General features: G+C 43.4%; 1 protein-coding gene across 2 annotated transcripts in view; it reads right to left on the bottom strand.

Annotated features, from left to right (window-relative positions):
- The window catches only part of LOC106609497 (muscarinic acetylcholine receptor M2-like), an 84,150-nt gene extending 65,365 nt beyond the window's left edge, over positions 1-18,785 (bottom strand). For both annotated transcript variants that reach the window (XM_082977758.1, XM_014208372.3), the window contains exons 1-2: positions 18,623-18,785; positions 14,380-14,530 (exon numbers count right to left, since the gene is read on the bottom strand). The gene's annotated coding sequence lies outside the window, so the exon portion shown is untranslated. The remainder of the gene's footprint in view (positions 1-14,379; positions 14,531-18,622) is intronic.
- Between the last annotated feature and the right edge of the window lie 1,151 nt (positions 18,786-19,936).

Genomic DNA, 19,936 nt, shown 5'->3' with positions numbered 1-19,936 from the left:
GGGGATTGAATCCATTTATTGTCACTCCCTGATCTGTTTCACCTGTCTTTGTGATTGTCTCCACCCCCCTCCTGGTGTCGTCCATTTTCCCCATTATCCCCTGTGTATTTATACCTGTGTTCTCTGTTTGTCTGTGGCCAGTTCGTCTTGTTTGTCATGTCAACCAGCGGTTTTTGTATCTGCTCCTGCTTTTCCCCAGTCTCTCTTTTCTCGTCCTCCTGGTTTTGACCCTTGCCTGTCCTGACCCTGAGCCCGCCCACCTGACCACTCTGCCTGCCCCTGACCCTGAGCCTGCCTGCAATCCTGTACCTTTGCCCCAACTCTGGATTACCGACCTCTGCCTGACCTGTACCTTTGCCCCTGTTGCTGTAATAAACATTGTTACTTCGACGCGGTCTGCTTCTGGGTCTTACCTTCATCCTGATCATTTATATTATGGTTTTAGAGTCATTGCAATTTCCCCTCACGCAATCCCTGGTGAAATGTATGTTTTATGTCCAAAGACTCTAGCATTTCCATTTGATACCCCTTAGAGACTAGTATAATTCTCCTTTTACAGAAAAACATATTTGCACCGCTATGAACTGTTAAGTGCTTTGAAAATACCTCATAGCAAGAATAACCCATTAAACAGGCCTGCCAGTGTTTCCATTTTGAAATACTCAGGAGGGAGCGCCCATAATGCAATGTTCTAGTATTCGGTGTCCCTCCGCGCCAATTGCCAGGGCCCGGGCTCCATGTATGGGCTGCTGCTCTATCACGGTTCAGGAGTGTGACGAGGCTTGCCTCTCAGGGTTCTGGGGCTGTTATAGATCTTAGGGTCTGTTCTAAAATGTTCGTCAATGAGAATCACCTCTTAGCTGACGTCTTAACCAGCTCTCCCTGTTGTCTACTTTGTGCCTTCCTACCAGCGTGTCTCTGCTCGCTGCCTTCTATAACGTCTTGATTATACCATTTTGGAAAGATGCTCATCAATCAACCTCTGCTGGTGTGTGACAATAGGCTACATCTCTGCAATGCAGAGCTCTCACTACTCTCTATTCCATATCTCTGTATATTTGTTAAAATGATGGATATCTTTGTATTTACTTGAATTGTTATTCTCAGACTGCCTTCCCTAGATACTGATCAACCTCAAATGCTCTCAGCAACCTTTCATCAGTCACAGATGAGTTGGTTGCAGTTGTCTAAGAAAGTGGCGCATGCTATTTTACAGGCACATACCGTACACATGTGTTTTTGTGTTTTTCTCCATGGGTGTATATGTCTGCAGCAGCTTGTTCATTCCGACGTACTGGCATGAGTCTCAGACACCGGGGGCTGGAGTTGACCGTGTTCAGACAACACATCTTCTCGGCTGCTCCCTGTATGAATACCAATGCAACTGAATCAAAGAGAGTGATTAGAGGGGTCTGTTGTTTAACCCCAGGGCCGTGCGCTCCAGTTATTAGTTTGTTTACTTAGCTATTAGCTTTGCTTTCTGTTTTTCTCTCCCACTCAGTATGTCCCAGTATATGCCTGCTTTGTGTTAACTGCGCTCATTAAGGAGAATGAGGAGAACGAGGAGGCGGAAGGCATTTCCCGTCACAATGCCAGCGAGGTCATTTAGAGAATGACAATGCAAACATTATAGTAGTTGACCCTGGCGCAGGTAGAGCCCGCGGCTGGCACTTATTGTCCTAGACCTTGTCACTCATAGAGTTGTCATACCTATGACCAATACAGGTTCAGATGAAGCTGGCCAAGTGAGCAGTCCCTACACTGATACCATGAATTATGGTATTCCATGTTTTCCTGACTGACTACCCCAACTCTTTTTTTTGTGTGATTAATTTAGCATGCGGGAGGAAGATTATGTTGAAACAGCTGTTGATCTTGCATAGTGCTCTTTGGAAAATGCATTGTGTTCTATTTTGGACTTCTAATATTCTTGATATGATTTAGAGGTTCTTCTCTCATCAACTGAACAACAATGAATTTGGCTCGGTACATAACACTGGAGATGACTGGCAATCATCAAGCATGACATCCATACAGAAACTAGCAAAATGGACTGAAGTATTAATTTATGATTATAGTGGAAGACATTGACAAGAGGGGTGATTGCTTATTAAATCTTTCCCTGGAACTAGTGTATATAATTGTACACAGTCATGAAACCTCCACTCAACCAGTCTTCTATTGCAACTTTTCAATCAAACGCTTCCCTCTTGTACATTTCCCATTTAATCTGTTTATTAGGCAATTTCAGATTTGTGCGTAAACAGCCCAACAACTGCACAATTAGCTCAATGTGAGATGAATATCAAAGAGATTGTGTTGCCACCCTCCTGGCTGCTGTCTGATTTAAAAAACGGCCAGTTGGAGAATGGACCCCCCATTTGAATGGCTAAAGGAAGCAGGCAGTGAATACTACAGGCTAGTAAACCGGCCCGATAATGACATTCGGAGGTCAGAGGATTAGTTTTTTCCACATATTATCTAAAACCTGATAAGCAGGTCTGTTCACTCTGTGCTCTCGGACAAAACCATGCAGCCTCTGCATATTTATTCAACCTCATCCCATCCCCCTAGAAATCCCTGCTATTGAAAAGTAGGGCTTTTACAGTGTTCATCATCCTTCGGAGGAAAGCAGTCTATTCTGCTGAGCTCTGACTTTACACTGGGATAAAAAGATTTCTGCCTAAAGTTCAGGGGAGAGCCTGGGAAAGAATGGTGCGAGGGTTAGCCAGCCACAGGAGGGCTGATAAGAAGTGAATATATATTCAATCCGTGTCATAAAGGTTAGCTCACACATTATGGCCAACTACTGTCTTTCACCATCCAGCACAGTGAGATTTGATTGAATGGCAATGCTGGACTTTCCTTTCAAACCTACCAGTATTAAATCTATGTAAATCAGACCTAAACATCTGAAGGCTGTGAGAAATAGGAACGGTGCGTGTGTGGAGCATTGTATGAACTCATCATCAGGCAGTAGAGTGAATCAACGGTGGCTCTCCCAGAGGTTAGGTAGCTGATGGGAAAAGAACGGAGGAGGGGTTTTCTCTGAGATAATATAATTACATTCACATTTCCCTCTGCAAGAGGAATAGCAGGGGATATTCCTGGAAAAGCAGGTGAGGATATCTGGGTTAAACAAAGGTTACAGGATAGAGAGGACGTCTTCTCTCTCAACTCTGATGTAATACTATCTGCTGTCAGAGGTTACTACAGTTACAGAGATTTAGGCTATTCTGTTCCTTTTGTAGTTTACACGATGCAATTCTCATAGCTTAACTGTGAACTCCTGGCAGGAACATATAGGAATATGCAGCTTTTTTGTGTGAATGAATGCATTGTGTATGCTGTCGATTTGAACTCTGTGAGAACTTGTACAGTTTGCATGTTTGACTTTGCAATTGCTGCAATACCGATGGCATCTCATTGGCTCTTATCAGATATTGCTATTTTGCGTTGTTTGGTTCCGTTTCCATCAAGAATTGGTTTGTGTTTAATGGATAGAACGCTTATTTTACAATTGACTTTTTGTTTTCTAATTTCCTGCCATAACAATGGCCATAGTAAACGCAAATGCTGTTGTGTACGAGAGAAAAGATGGGAATAACTACCGAACCTAGTAAATCCTGTCCCCAACATCAGTGACAGTCACACGGGCTAAGACCAGGACATTGTGTTGTCATCTACAGTCAACAATGCACTGGGATGGATTATCAGAAAACAAAAGGAACTAGTATGTTTAGTATTCAGAAGGTCTGGTTACAATCTGCCAATGGCAAAAACAAATTTGTCCTCAGTCCTCTCCCCACCTCGGCCCTATCTTCAGGCCCTTCAGATAAATATCCCAACATATAGCTTCAGCATTTATTATTTCACTGTTTTCCACTGTAATGTTTATCTTGCCCGTGCAGAATAGCCCTCTGCTGTCAGATTCATGCGGGAGAATTGAATTCTTCAGTGAGTGGTGAAGAGGACTTTACGTTCCTGCACCTCACTGATAACTTCCTGCATTTGACCATGTATTGTGTCGAGCTGAGTGGCTCCTGAAAGCAAAAGTACTGTAAGTTGCTTCTTCCCGAAAGGATGCTAAATGGATTCACACTCTTACTTCCGTTAAAGTTTAGAGTTGAAATGCGTACAAATGTTTTGAAAAGGAAATAGAGGAGATTGAATTAGGGCAGACTTGAAATATGAATGCGACTTTATCTTTACATTTTCATATTTTGTTGCCCTGTTTTGGTACTCTTCAAGGAAATAAAAACAATTTCACACACGCTTTCCGTACAAAAAATGTTTTATTCATAATGAAATCGGAATGCATAATGCATTACCTGTCCATTGTGATCAAGTTTGGAAGGTATGTTTCGAATAGTCAGCAGTTTATTTCTCAGACTCAGGTTCTAACAATGGAACGTTCTGGGACTTTCTAATGATGGCTTTCTAATGAATTAGTCAAGCCTCGACATGAAAACCTTGGCTGTCAACTGGATTTCGCCTAGGTCTGCTGCTTCTACAAATGGCAAGAGAGAAAGTTCTGGAAATGCTCCATTGACATCCAGGTGATTGGTCATTTTGGTCTCGCTATTTATTTCCATCTCTCACTCTCTTAGCTGGCAGTCCTATCTACAAAGTCATATTTTTCTCCAAATGCCACTTTCAGGGCAAAAATAGTAGCTTAATAATCATGAACTCTGTAATCTGAGTAGATCTACATGTATGTGTACGTGGGGTTTTGACCCCAGAAGTGTGAAAAACCACTATTGGAACTGGCCAAAACAGGCAGCTTAGACACCATTTCATCACCCCTCCCAAACTCTCTCCATTCCGCAGCCATTTTCCAGAGCGATTTCTGAGGATAATAGCACTCACAAATCATCCGCTGGGCAGTGGAGCCTGGGAAATTTATGTCCCTTCATTTCAAAACAATGGAGGTGCCTTATGAGTTGGCTCATGATGTCATAACTTCAGGGGCTGACAGACTGGGCAGGGAGAGGGAACGTGGCCCGTGGACGGGCGCAAGGCCAACGGAACCCTAGGCAGGTACGACTCAATCAATCCCTGCACTGGGGAGACGCGGGGCTGTGGTCCAAGTAGCCAGCAGACATGCTCAATCACATCTCCTCACAGTGAACAAATTGACAGCCTTTACTCTGGGAATCAGCCCCTCCTAATCCCCCCAGTCTGCCAGCTTCTTCCTCTCCTTCCCAATCTTACATGCACAGAAACAGGTAATTCAAAGGATAATCTAAGACCATGTACCTCATCATTCTGGCAGACACTGCCTGCACAACGCCTCATTGGGTCAACCGGGCAAAGCATTGAGATCAAAAGTAATCCAAGTTTTTCAAAGTTGCATGATAAACTGAAGACAAAAAGAGAGCGAGAGATGTGTTGTCGCAGCAGTTTGGTTTTTATACGTCTCTCAGTCCACCAATATACAGTCAGGCAGGCTAATATCAGTGTGGATTAAAGACCTGCTGGGGTTTGTGTGAGAGACATTGACTAATAAATAATTCATGCAGGCCAGTGGAGGAAGTCGATAAATCTCCAGTTTTTGAGTCCTGCATGCAATTTAGAGGGCTGGGCACCGTTGGAACGGACATTCCACTGATTTAAACCCATAGATGAGACGAATAAAAACATAATTTTTAAGGGGAAATTCAAATCTTCAACCCTATCCATCAAACCCATTCTGTGTTATTTTGATTAATGTTGCTCCCCTGTGGGTTTATATGAGAGCAAGGGTTACCACACCTTCCGAAGAAAAGATTAAAAAGCCACTTACATACTGGATTACTCCCAACCACGGATGAATTGGAAGTGGATTGACTTGGCTGGGCTCCTGGCTACACACCTGGTCTCATACATACATATGGAACGTTACTGTGTTTTTCAACGAGTCGCCCCACGGTAGTAGAACCTTTTCACACCGGAGGCACTGTGTCCTGCCTCACCAAATCCAACCATCACTTCAAAGAGACAGGACAACGGTGATCTTTGCATGACGGATGGGGCTTTCCTGGCTCTAAGCACTGGGGAATGAGTCGCTATGCATATCTGGGTCTCGCACACCATGGCCTTCCAACAGTCACAAATAACACAGAGACTAGAACGTCACCCAATCAGGATGGAACCAGCCCCCACCCCCGTTCAATGTAGAATGGATGCCTGGTCTGGTTTGTGGAGATCATAGCAAGGCTGGCAGGATACGCATCCCTGGGAATGTGAGCGGACGGTGTGTGGAGTGATGACGTGATTTTCCCTGTGCTGTCACCGAGGCTGTGGCATGGATGGCTGCTTTAGACTCCGAGCCAGGGACTGATAGCAGAACGTGAAGAAAACAGATGGGGGGGGGGGGGGGGGGGGGGGATCTCTGTCTGCTTACGTTCGTCAGCGAGGGTCACTGTCATGACCAATCCTCTGATGTAAATGAGGCTAACCGCACCGTCTGGAGACACACACACACACACACACACACACACACACACACACACACACACACACACACACACACACACACACACACACACCTCTCTTTCTCAGAACAGAGCACATCTCCTGGGCTGTCAGACAGGGTTGTGAGGTTAAGGGAGGTTCGCGCAGCAGAGCAGGAGCAGAGCAGGCTGACTGTCAATTCTGTTGACAGCAAGACGGACGAACAAATACTTGAGGGAGCAACAGGCCCACGTTCCCTGTTTTATTAACACACTGTCCTGTCAGGCATGGATGTCTCCCAAATGCATACTAACCCTCCTTCATCATCCTTAATGACCTGCTATCATCCACCTTCATTTCTTAAGACATCAGTATACACTCATACACATCCTACCATAAACACTCTACTCCTCCCCCTCCCCCCTCCTCTAAACCCAAACAGTACACTTTTTCCCCCCGTTCAGGCCTCTGGATCCATATATGACAAGTTATTGGGCCAGGCCGGCTGGAGGTAGCACAGTCATTTCTCACCACTCTGTGCCTCGGAGGAGAGTCGGTGATCCCAGTCAACATTAACATCATCTTTCTGGAGCAGGGCCTCCATTAAGAACCAGCTGCATGGGAAAAGCCCATCACTGCTCTAAGGCGAGAAGCAGAGCTAGAGAGAACACACGATGGGAGGGAGGGAGATGGAGACAGACAGGAAATATGAGGCGACTGTGGGGAGAGGAGAGGGAGAATAATGAACAGAAACAGAGGAGGAAGGAGGTCAGGTTGGGATGGAAAGGAGAACAACTGAACCAATAAATCACAAGTTAATAGATAATTGGAAAGACGCCCCCTTGGGATCTCTTTCCAGAGCCACGAAACTACACAGCTTAATTCTCAATTAACTCAGTATAAGAATCCGGTTCCTTCTGGATTCATTCCAAGGTATGTGATGCCTGATGTGATGGCAGACATAATGATTATATCCAGCCTGTTTAACATATTTTTGCTTACAGGTTGGTACCGCCCACCGGGGAGTCACTTTCAACACACTGGGAGACAGGAGGCCATGTTGGTTAGGATCTATGGAGGCGTATTCCAAATGAATCAGGTATAAATCAACTAGGAAGGCTGAAGTAGTGGTACTACTCTGGAGACCTTTCCATCATAGCCAATAAGTGGTTGAGTTTGATCCTCCAAGTCTAAGCCACTGTCATCCTGTTCACACAGATTAAAATGTTAGTCATTGTTTACATGTTTTTTTTTTCTCATTCATGTCACCTAGGCTTAATGCTCTCTCCTGACATTATCGCTGCTAGGGAGTTTGAGTGCGGTTCATCATTCCACTGCTCATAACTGTGAAAGCTGTCACGCCTCCAGACTTTAGTCAATAGGCAAGACCATGGTGAGTCCCCACTGACTGAAAGAAATGTTCTCTCACCATGCACATAATAATGAGAAGGATCTGAGTGACCTTAAAGGCAAAATGAGGCAGTTGGGTCGACAGCACCACTCAGCCAACACCAGCCAATTCAGAACCAACGTCTGTGGAGTAAAGAGGATATTTACATTGAATGCACGTACGTTTAGCCTACTACATCAACACAGTGTTTGTCTGATGGAATAAAGCAGAGCAGATTTCTCATTCAACTTTTTTCGGCATGTATACATCTTTATACAAGCCTATTGTTATATATCCAAAGGCATTCTGTTATTTACAGAAGAAAGTAGTTACTCTTTGGCAACCAATCCCTCCCTTTTCCCTGTAGTTCTGTTTAACTGCAGCAAAGACAGCATTGCAGCCTGCTGTTTATACTCACAACAGGACTTGCTTGTTGAAACGAGCTGCAGACTGTTCTCTAATGAAAGCCAGGGGTATTTAAAGATGGGGACTGACTAGTAAAAACAGCAAAAAAAGGATTTAAAAAAAGAGCATTGGATTTTGTCTGTACCTACCGCCACCTCAGTACGTAGGCCATTATGTCACAGACACACTCATCACACGACATCTGGTCTGATATATCTATGGCCAGGTGGCCACCATCCTGACTGATGAGATAGACCAGTAGGACAATACCCAAATACCTTCCACCTCCACGTTCACGGAACACGTTGAAGCAGAGAGAAAATTGTCTCCTGCTTTCTAACAGCTCCCAATTATCACTTGTCTCTGAGCTGAAGCCCCTCTGATTTTGTCCTGGAATTCTTTTTTTTATTGCTCGCTTGCCTGTTCATTGTTCTCTACTCGTCTTTGTTCTACCTGGTCTGAGAAGCCCAGAGTTTTTCTCTGGTTGTGCTGCTTGTTCTTTTTCTTTAGCGTCCTAACTCCTTTCTTGGATGGTTTCTGGAGAGGTCTATCAGAGGGTGTAAATTCAGAGGTGCGGAACTACTCTGAGAATCTATCCCCCAAGTGTGTTTGTGTTACACTGACACACTGTATTCTCTGGGCTCCCTCGGCAACCCTGTCTCTGTCAACTCAAGTAACAGCATATCAGACGGGCCGTTCAGTTTGACACGGCTAGCTGACTCAACGGGGAGTCTAAAGATAATAACGGAAATAATAAATCCTTTCATAAACCCACAGAACTAGAATATAAATACCACATCGAATCAGCGGGGGGAAGGCATGAACAGTTCCTAAAACACACACAAATAACTTAAAAACACTCTTTCTCCATGGCATTTATTCCAAATGTCAATTCAGCCACCTGGAAAGAGTTTTGTCCACAAGGGTATCTTCATAAATGTCAGGTCTAGCCATGGACCTGTGTGCAGCAGGTCTATAGGCCAAATGGCTGGTAGTTTCTCTCACTGACAGCCTGAGGTTGAGAAGGTTAGCTAGATATCTAGGTATTGGATGATTCAGACATGTTGTGCTTATGGCTTATGGAAATGTCTCTGAAATCTCATATGTCTGGAGTCGTCCTGGTCTTGTTTTGATAGTGGAAGTATCTCATGACCCTGTTTCCTCTTTGTCCCAGTCGCTCTTCCTCCTTAGGATATATCTACATCTCTAGTGATTTCCCTCCACTGTCCCCCCAGGCACAGCTAGACACACATCTTTGCTCTTTCTGAGAAATAACAAGAAAATAACAGAAATGCCATCCAAGACTAACAAGGCAGTGGTTTTTACAACCGTTATCTGGCCTTTGTCTCGCGTTTATGTATAGTTAGACAGAATGGACAGCCGCAGTAAATCTGACCAGCTGAGCACATAAAAGAACTGGGCTTTACGAAACAACATAGTGGAAAAAGAAACAAAAAGTGAGATGAGTTATACCTGAAGCTACAGTATAAACAGGTCTGCACTCGCAAATGCACAAGAATTAACTGAGGCACCATTGAATCTGTAACCTCAAATGATCATTGCCTGCATTAGTATTGCTCGGTTTTAACACGTATTCAACATGATCCACCACCATTGGGGTAGGAGCGTTGGGCCAGTATCCGAAAGGTCGCTGGATTGAATCCCAGAGCTGACAAAAGAAAGAAATGCGGAAAGACACATTTCAATTGAATGCATTCAATTGTACAACTGATTAGGTATCCCCCTTTCCCTTTCCCTTTCTGCTCCTTAAATTAGCCAGCGTCTTGGACAGGAGCATTTTTCTCTGCTATGATTTCGTCATTATCTTCAGTTCAGGGCCTGTGTTTAGCTGGTGAGAGCGTGTAGGCCTGTACAAAATGGAGCTTTTGTGTGAAGCAGTAGTCTCTCCACCACTCTAATTGAAGTTTAATTTTCGCAGATTGCCTTTTTTTCTCCACTGACACTGGGATGGGAGAAGCACAATTGCTTTGTAAAATTGCATAGGCAATTTACAGACTTGCTTCTTTGGCACATTCTGCAGTTCTGAACAATCACACAAAAATGATAGTATTTATGTTGCAAGAGGCTCGCAACAGGACTAAATGGAAAAATGGATTGATGCTGTAATTTCGTGCCAATTCCTTTCAATTTTACATTTTGTCAGTATCTACTGAACAGAGAATTAAATATAGCGTTCTAGTTTGACGAGAGTGGGGGCATTTAGGGTTCCTTAATGTACGGAGGACAGGACCAGGGCAAAGGTGACGTAGAATCACAGACGTTTACAATGATAGGATTAGTAATTAAGATGTTAAGGCCTTTTAAGAGTACAATCGAATTTAAAGTGTGAGAATGACCTTTAAAACCATGTTAGCCCTTTACATAGGGGCTCAAAACACTTAGTTCTTGAAAGTGAATGGCTGAGGATGGGAAAACAACAGATCCACTAGGACAGGGGAAATTCTGAATTAATTAAAGAAATACACATGATTAACCTATCACCTTGGTAGACATGTCAACCTTTGGGGGGAGCCCAGTATCCAGGAGAAAGAGGGCATAATTGTAAGGTACATTCTTAGAAAAAAAGGGTTCCAAAAGGGTTCTTCAGTTGTCCCGATAGGAGAACCCTTTTTGGTTCCAGGTAGAACTTTTTTGGTTCCAGGTAGAACCCTTTTTGGTTCCAGGTAGAACTCTTTTGGGTTCCATGTAGAACCCTCTGTGGAAAAAGTGTTACATGGAACCCAAAAGGGTTCTACCTGGAACCAAAAAGGGTTCTTCAAAGGGTTCTCCTATGGGGACAGCCGCAGAACTCTTTTAGGTTCTAGATAGCACCGTTTTTTCTAAGTGTGTAGATGAGAAACAGGAAAGAGAGATGATGATGGTGATCCAGGGAATGGTGAATGAAGAGAAAAGGATGGGCATAGGAGTTTGTGTGTGTGTGTGTGTGTGTGTGTGTGTGTGTGTGTGTGTGTGTGTGTGTGTGTGTGTGTGTGTGTGTGTGTGTGTGTGTGTGTGTGTGTGTGTGTGTGTGTGTGTGTGTGTGTGTGTGTGTGTGTGTGTGTGTGTGTATCTGTACATGCTTCCTGGAGTGTGAATGTCAAATGTTTGAGATGCTATCTTTCTTTTAGACATAACACAAACCCATTCAGACAGTCTCACTGGTCCTGTTAGTGGCTGTGAATGATTAAAGGCCCAGTCCTGTCAGATTCTGCCTGAAAGAGCTCAAACTCACCAGCACTGTGGGAGACATTTTTTCAGCCTCGTATCATCGTCCCTCTTCCTGTCTAATTGCTCGTTAGTGTTCATGACCCGAAAGGGGAGAAATTGACACAAGGCTCCCTCACAAACATTCACACAGTCAGCAGCAGAAACAGCAGTAGCACTGTAGAGGAAAACATCCCTCTAGAGTCCAGTATATTCTGTCTCGGCAGAGTTGGTAACATTAACAGCCAGATGAGCCAGGCTGGCTGTATCATTCTCTACCATCTCTCCATGTCTTCTGTCTTCCAATCTTCCAATCCCACATCATGGAGGAGTTAGATCTGGCTGAAAAATTACAATGTCACTGCTCCACCATGGTTCCAACGGGAGCGGGGAGTGCTGAATGTTTTATGGAGCCAATAATAATGGAGCTAGAAGCGCAGTGCCGGATTTTTCCGGTGCCGAGGCTTAGTGCAATTAAGCACCGGGAATGGCAGCCGGAATTATTACTGGATGAGTGGCAGGACTTATGAACACCTGAGGCTTCCTCAGCTGTGTCTGAGAACTGAAAACAGGCAGAGAAATATCTTGTGATATCGATGGTACTACTACTTAGTAGTACTACTATTACTAAGCAGTCTTGGGTCTCTGTGATGGTACAACAAAGGATTCGGCACTGTTTACAGACAGCAGTGGGGAAGGTCTTTCTTCCATCTTTAAGTTGTGTCCCAACAATAGCTGATAGGCTAGCTGCTAGCCCAAGGGTGATGCAGTGAACGCTCTTGATTAGAATGGAACAGTGTCACGGTGCACCACAAAGACACTGCAACCTTTTGGATGCCTGGCTAATTCAGAGGGAGGAGACCAGGAAAGGGAGTTAGAGAGAGATACAGCGTGGATGATTCATTACAACGATATCAACAGATCTTCAATTTTCTCCGGCCATGATTAAAGCATGTTGATGTTAATTGGGATGAATCTTGTCCTGGAGGGTTACGTTTAAAATCCGATTGTATGACTTTGTGGCCGTGCCAGCTAGTGACTTCCCTGCAGAGCTTCCTCCAGTACATAAGCTTTTACATAAGTCATCCCAATAAATGCCAACCTGCATGATTTAATGTATTCAGGTCTCCCCCTGTGGGACACTAAACAGATCACCTAGAGTAATGGCTTCTGATGTATTCTATTAAACTTTTACACTACAATCATCACTGGGTTCATCTAAGGTAGTGTAATTCACCACCATATAGACTAGAGAGCCCTGAAATACTAAACGGCAAGCTTGGGTTTTACAACCACTACATCTCTTCAGCATTTTTGATGAAATATGCTGACACAATGCACAGAAGAAGAAAAAAAAACACACGACATACCGCTTAGTTCAACGACCTCCAATAGTCTTTGTAGGAAATGCAATGACACTATTTTATTTGATCCATACTTCACAGTGCTAGATAAAGATCTGGAGGAGCATCACTCAGTGCTGTGGAGTTCCTACGGTACAGTCTGTAGAAGTTCTGAATCCTTCGACGTCAGATAAATAATACATCATCTGCTCCAGGTGTAATGACTGCTGTTATGACAGCTGGATTTTATGCGCCGTGACTGGTTTGATTGTCCGATTTTTTCGATGTTCCTTGAGCTGAATCGCAGGCTTGCGAGAACCCTATTGTTACAGTATATAGGCTACAGAGTTGTATCAGGAAATCATGCAACGTGCAGCGTAAGTACTTATTTGGACCGGAGATGGGCATGCTGTACTGTATCTCGACACATCTCCGTGTTCTGAGTGGTGGTGACTAGCATGGTCAATGTAGCTGCTCAAGAAACCGTCTAGAGAGGACTTGCTAAACATCCTTACTGCTCCATTGTGCTCAACACGTTAGAGTGGAAGATTTGCACATGCTCTTATTCCATTCTCCCATTTTAGCTTAATTACATCGTCTTCCTTAACAAGTCGCCATCGCTGGTGCCTCAGCTTATCCATACAAAGCAAAAATAACATTTTAATTGCATAAGAATCAAATTAAAAAGTGTGATTTAACACCAGCAGCTCAGTGTAAATGTGGCAGCCTGCTGTGGTTGAAAGCGTGATAATCAGGCATTCCTTTCAACTGGTGCCATCTCTCAGCTCCACTGATGTGCACCGCACCACCGCTCGATTAGCCGCACCACCGCTGGGTTAGCCGCACCACCGCTGGGTTAGCCGCACCACCGCTGGGTTAGCCGCACCACCGCTGGGTTAGCCGCACCACCGCTGGGTTAGCCGCACCACCGCTGGGTTAGCCGCACCACCGCTGGGTTACTGCTCTAAAGGCCTTAGTCCGTTGAATCAAACACATAACCGACTAAATGTAAACTTTTAAAAAGACACCTTCGCTCCTCACTGCTATATCAAATGCAGCCCTGGTGCCAGCCTCTCGAACTTTCCATTAGAGCCTGGGTTCATTTAAAAGTGAGCATACATGATGCGCACATGGTGGGAATGTATAGGCAAAGCTAGAAGTGCATTATGTGTTAAGTGTTAACTTTGCAATTGTATTAAACAAGTGAGTAATTATCATGCCTGTTCTGCTCCCACCCTCAGTGGGGAAACATCTTGTTTTCAGGGATACAGTATTTTCAACCTAGCTTCCTTTCCTCTTGAAAACCGGATGTGGGGACCCAGCTCAGGTGTTTATTTTACGCCTGCTACCTTAAGTTACTTTGCTCCTAAACAGCTGCTCTTTCAAGTGAGGCAGGGAACCAGTGTGACTTCTAGAGCCATTCAAGTGGCCCCTCTCAAGCAGACACTTGCTGCTCTCCTAACAGACCACAACTCTATAGATGGCTTATATGCAAAACATGAAATCCATTTAGAAAAGTGTAAGTAACTAATATGTTCTGGAGCAGCAACAACTTAAAAATGACAATATGTCATTGATCTTAATTACAATTGTCCACCATACCTGTTAGTGGCATCAGCTCACTGCATGTCATGAAGGGGTGAGGAAATCCAGCTGAGCTACTGTACAGTAAACCTCCACTTTCACTGTCAAACAGTCTCCATTGTGTTCAGCCCAGGAAGAAGTCTCCGGATGGGGTCAGCTTGGGATGCCCCTATAGAGAAAACACACAAATAGCATCTCACTAAATGGTAACTCTCTCTGCCAAATCAATATAGCCTGTCAATTTGTCCCACCTTTAGTGGGATGACATTGAACAAACTCAACATCTATCTCATGGTTGGTGTAGATACATTGGAGAATGAGTGTAAAACAAAAATTAACACTGATAAAAAATGACCCGATAGGTAATAAATGAATAAATCCATAGCTTCTCCCTACACACAAACACAAATCCCATTCTTCCTCTTTACTCACATTGTTAGTAAGCCAGCATGTCATGCACAGCAGGCAATATGCAGCGTAACATATTCACATTGATACAGATCTCCACGTTTATAGAATATAGGTTATGAGCCCTATACAGCATGTTACACTAAGGTTTAGTATATGCCTGTACAGTACAGTATGAGATAATCATGGTCATAAACCACAACGGCACAGGGAAATGATGCTTACTCTTTAGTGGTTGCGACTCTAATGTGATATCGATAATATATTGACAGTAATGTATTGACTGTGTCCTCGATGTGTAACCTCAGTAAATCTTTACTGAAGAAGTACATGCAAATACCAGCAAATGCTACCATAAGTGGTAAATAAACGGGTCCTTTCCAAAACAACCTCGCTCGGTACAGCTTGCATAAAGTATGATAACCAATACGGAAATAGCTAGACCTGTGGATAAGTCGACAACGCATTGTATGGATTTTACTGACAGCTTAAAGAATTGTGCAACTTTTTCACCAAAATTGCTAGGACTGTGCTGCGTGACCCCTTGACCATGCAGCTTAATACATCTTAAACGGCCAAATATTATACAAGTGTACTGCTGCTCACCCCACCTACCGTGGAGGAGGGAATCAGGAAAAATCAGTCGAGTAAGCTTTTCAGCAATTATATAAGGGCCTTTGTATATTTTCAGAAATGTGATGTTTGTGACAGGGAATATGAGGTACAAAATACCCTCTCAAAAGCTCGCTCACATAATAATGTAGGATACAAATAATCTGATGCAATGGTGTGTGTCTGATCTGCACCATAGCTGATGGCAAGCACGTAATATGGAAAAACGAAATACACCAAATGTATTCCGGGTCTGTACTGTACATGACAGTGCTGTACAAAAAACAATTATATTTTCCTCTGGAAATGGAACTAGGTTACCCGTGCATGTTATTTTGCGAAGATATCGCAAAGGCAATACCAATAACCATTCTGTTAAAGGCTCTTAGTTGTGAGCACCAGAATGCACCCTGTCAGCCAAGCTGTACCAGTACCAAATACACTTTGCAAGAACCAAACCACTACCAACAATTATTCAGTATTCAATTGGTCTAGTGTTGAGTCTGCCCAGTCTTTATCTCACAAAACCAATTCATTTCAACAATGAATTCAGGGTCACATTGTTCCTAATAATTACCAGTGCACTTACGCACGTAAAAGAGAGAGTGCAGAGTCCGTGCCTTTTTGTTATAAATGATGACCACGTTTTTCAACCTGCACCTGGACCTCAAATGCATCAAGTGCACTAATTAGTCAAACACACCAGACACATTAGCAAGAGGTACATTTGCATCCGTCTTCAAAGGATTCGCCCCCTCTCCAATCTGTTAAATGGCCAACGTCATTTAGACTTGGGAGCACAGATTCTTCATCTATAAAATAATCATTGTTTTTTTTTTCATCACCTATCAACTCGATCAAAAACAATCATATTTAACAGTTTACAGATGGGACAGTCGAGACAGTGTGTCTTTATCCCGGTCTGATAAATGCATATCCTTATCCTTATGTGAGTCTATGGGGCTATTTATGAAAAGCCAGGCACATTTATTCTCCTGCAGTGTGACCAGTGTTTTATATTGGAGATCACAGAGACCCATACATCACATGGGGATGGTAATCGATGCAAAGCACATTTTTCTTTTCCAACCTCAAGAGGCTTGACACGACTGTGACGTTTTCGTGAGGAATTGCACCAGCTTCCAGCGACCTCAAAACACAAAAGCAGTGGGTCATTTCAAAACGTGATTTTGACGCAATTTCTGAAACACGTCATGCAACCTAGATAATGAGGCAAGCCCTCTTATTTGATCTGTTGAGAAATCTGGAATCGCTCACAATCTTGTTAATGCTGTCCGTTATACAATCATACAATCTGCTAATCTGTGTCAACATGCGCCAGCCATATCCAAACTCATCCTTCGGGGTTGCTCGCGCAGTGCCAAGCGCGCTTTTACGCGCACATTCAGTGAGACATGCAGCTTCATCACAGTCGAACAAACCCTGTTTGTCACTAAATCGATCCCCTTCTCTCACCACCACTGCAAAACAACCACGAGTAAACTCATTGCGCATTGGGTGAAATAATTGAAGTTCCTCTCTTTAACATATTCCAGCACGTATGTTCATGCAGCGTGCTGTCCATTTATCGTTATGATGGTGGGGTGCATACATTAATGGAGGCTGACGACGAAATCGACAAACCATTCCCTGTCTTCCTTTGTGGGGTAGGGGACACAGCAATAGCATTCTGTCCCCACTGGATGGACAGAGTCGTGTTTGCACGAGGTATGAAGGTCTCCAAATCAAGGACATCGAGTCCAAATCATGCGTCAACTTCCGGATGCTTCATACTTCACAGCAAAATGACTACGATTATGCTATATTTTTATTTTAAATATTTAAAAACATTAACATATACAAAACACAAATCAATGGCATATTTAAATGGTATACCCTCTTTGTGTCGCACAATAGAATAACATCTTAACGCAATACAGTTGTAGTAGCCCATAGCCCAAGCGGAAAATTCGGTTCTGTTGAACTTACTTTGAAAAACAATTAGCCAACTCTCACGAAATGCTTTCTGTTATGCTGGAGAGGTGCTTGGCACGGGGATGCGCAATACCATTCCTATAGAGAAAGGAACCGTTCCATGGATGGATCGGCAACAGACATGCAAATGGTGGGAAATGTAATATTCCCTTTATGATCATTGTAATTATTAAGACAACGAATTAAAGAATATTATCGTAACATTGTATACCACCCTTGAATCAGTGGCGGTTCTAGACCATTTCAACTGGGGGTGCCAAGCTGTGGCCAGTTGTACTGTTAGAGGGGCCAGTTACGTTAGACGTTATTGTTGTCATATCGTTTTGCATGTGGTACGATACTGTTGTGTTCCGCCTAAAGCCGTCCCTCTCGAAAATGTGTGGGTTAAATTAGTATTCCACGTTGCCACTGTCTAATAACGGATGTAAAAAAAGAATGATAGCAACAATTAGTTATGTAAAAAGTATTTCATACTCCACATTTAGGGGGGCCACAAGGGGGTCCAAAATTGTTGTCACAGGGGCACCCCCCCCCCCCCCCCCCCCCCACCACCAGAACCGCTAGTGCCTTGTATATATCGTTTCATTTATGTTGGATGCAGAAACAATCCACTGAAAAGAAGATATGGATCATATGAGAATTAAATACTTTTTACTTTTCCAAAATAAAATAAAATCATTCCAATATTGACGACAACAGCAGGTCATAGATAGCAATCTCCATAGCACTATGATAATTTATTTATTTGCTAAGCTGAATTTCATTGCGCAATGTCACAATTCAATTCCGTATCATGGCATGGCACAATATACAGATATCTATGTCTAAAGCGCAAACCATCTCCACTCCCATGTCACTGATAAACATGTTTATGACATCCTCCGATAGGAAATATGACTCCTATACGATATGTTCTATTGTATAGCATCGGTTGATTCAGTATAATGTAGTGAATGCCCAAGAAAGACATTCATATACCATAGGTCATGTCGAACCTTGCTTGTTGCGCACAAAGTTCTGTCAGTATCCTGCCACGTCTGATGTTGTTACATTATACACGTATCCCAAGTAAATTGATATAAAACAATCAAATGTATAAGCTACTATAAAGATTGCACGATTACATTACACACGGATGTTATGCGCCTGTACACTGACTGAGCGAATTTTTATCGTGCCCAATTCTCTCCATTCTCTAACCAAACATTCTTAAGATTTGCGTGACCTATGTTGTTGAGTTAATTACCTGCTCTCAAGCTTTTCTGCTACTCGTGCAGCGGGTTTCCTTCGTCCGGTGCTCTCTGGAAGTTAGTCGCTCCGCTTCATCACACGGCTGCACGTCTGAGGACATGCTTGTAGAGTAAAGCTGGGGAGGCAAAGCTGGCTGGAGAAAGTGGCGAGGGAGGAGAGCGTGTATGTGAGAGACAGAGAGAGAGAGAGAGAGAGCGGGATAGTTAGAGGGGGGCGGTGCACAATGCAGAATTTCTTAGAATATTTCTTGCCGGTGAAATCCCCTGCGTACTTGTCTTGCTTTTTGACGAACAAAACCGACGGTGATGTTATACACTGACTGTATGCAGAGTTGCAAACTGCGTGATAATTATAGTGTATACTATACAAATGATATATGTCCTATCATGGTTGCATTGTTTGTGCTCTGCATGTGCCTAAACTTGATTTGCATTACTTGTGAAATGTAGCCAAGGCCGTTTGTTTGAGCGGATTACGTTGATGCCTTTCAGCACCATGGAGAGCGCACACGACGCCTGAGCAAGAACACTGGGGGAGAAAGTCAAAAAGAAGGTAAAGCTGCTGGTTGATCGTCTTCAAAACACACCTCTGCAGAGGAGGATTAAAAAGAGTTTAGCCATTTGACCGTACGTGCTGAACTGCACAGCCCTCTCAGTGATATGAGATTTGTTTAGCAGCTGGTTAAAACGACTTAACCTACCCCAGAACGATGCCTCCTCATGCTCAATGAGCGCAGCATTGACTGCGCACAGAGGCGTCAAGATCATAGGGAGCACATGGGCGCCCTCAGATGTGTCCTGTTTCATTTTTATTTGATGTTGTTTCTTTGTAATACTACTAGCCACCTAGCAGTCAATCACCTAGCAATCAAGTTAGAGTAGCTAGCTTGTCTAGCTATCTTAGATGGCATGCTTTCTGGCAAGGTTGGTAGACTTTAGAAAAGCAAGCAATTACTAAATGTGCTGAATAAGAATCACATTCCTTTCCATCTTTTACCCAGATTTTAGCAGGGATGCAGAGAAACATATTTAGTTTCTTTATAATAAGAACCACCAGTCAGGAGGATACAGACAGATCAAGAGGTATGCTTAGAGATGCAGAAAAAATACATATCTTTTGACATTTAATAAAGCATAATGATTATGGTTCTAGATTGCAGGAAAAGGCTGTTTCAGGTGTTTGAAAAATGCCAAATTCACCAACCACCACCCAACCACCCTCATGTACAGTGCATTCAGATTGTATTCAGACCCCTTGAATTGTTGCACATTTTGGTAAGTTACTGCCTTATTCTAAAATGTCTTAAATT

Source organism: Salmo salar, chromosome 07 (assembly GCF_965601325.2).
Source record: "Salmo salar chromosome 07, fSalSal1, whole genome shotgun sequence".
Classification (NCBI taxonomy): domain Eukaryota; kingdom Metazoa; phylum Chordata; class Actinopteri; order Salmoniformes; family Salmonidae; genus Salmo; species Salmo salar.
The sequence above is the reverse complement of the archived record's forward strand: the minus strand, read 5'-3'. Positions and strand labels throughout refer to the sequence as shown.